Here is a 923-nt window from a genome sequence, read left to right as displayed (position 1 = left end):
ACACGAAGGCGCGCATTCGGCTGGCCATTGAGCGGGCGGAGAAGATCGTTTACATCCGTGGCAAAGCGGGCTTGCAGGGCAACCACGGCGCTGCAGCGGATGAGGTGGAGCTGATTCTCCAGCAGTGCGAGGAGGACGAGCAGGAGCAGGAAGCACAGCAGCAGCAGCAGCAGCAGCAGCAGCCTGCTGCACAACGTGATCGTATGAAGCTTTTCGCTGATCTCAAGCGTTCGGAACGTCAGTTCAAGCTTGGAGGCGTCGTGTTGCTGAGCACTCAGCACATGCGTCTTGAAGGTCCGCGCAAGCTGCTTCCTCGTTTTATCGGACCGTACGTAATTAAGGACAAGACTAACGACGTCGCTTATCGTTTGGACTTGCCTAATGGAACGCGTATTCATGACGTATTCCATGTGTCTCTGTTACGGCCTTACTATGAGAGCGATCGTGCTCCAACTTAAATATGTGGGTAAATAACACGGCAGAATCAGCCCCCACGCACCCGGACGACCTCATCCAATGGTGGCCAGGCTTCAAACGGGCGCTGGCCCTATCAGCTGGCCGCCTAAACCAACAGGCACGCATGCGTCAGCTAATTGGAGCTGCAGACGAGGCTGCTGCCCAAGCCCAGGCCGACAGCGTCCTGGCGGAAGCGGAGGAGGGGGACGCTTCGGCTCTTCCACGGGCGGTTCTCGCCAGGTCGGCTCAGGCAGATGCGGCACACCGGGCTGTAGCAGGCGTCACACGACGCACCCGTTACAATTGGATACGTACAGGCGAACGACCTAGCCCAGCACTAACCAACCAACTTAGGCCACCCTTAGCAACCCGCAGAATCACTGCCCTACGAAGGCCTAATGGTACTCTGTGTAGCAATTTACAACAGCTTCCTAATATCATGGCGGATTATTGGCAACAAATAGGTG

Source organism: Volvox carteri, assembly GCF_000143455.1.
Source record: "Volvox carteri f. nagariensis unplaced genomic scaffold VOLCAscaffold_22, whole genome shotgun sequence".
Classification (NCBI taxonomy): Eukaryota; Viridiplantae; Chlorophyta; class Chlorophyceae; order Chlamydomonadales; family Volvocaceae; genus Volvox; species Volvox carteri.
This window is presented reverse-complemented; position numbering follows the sequence as displayed.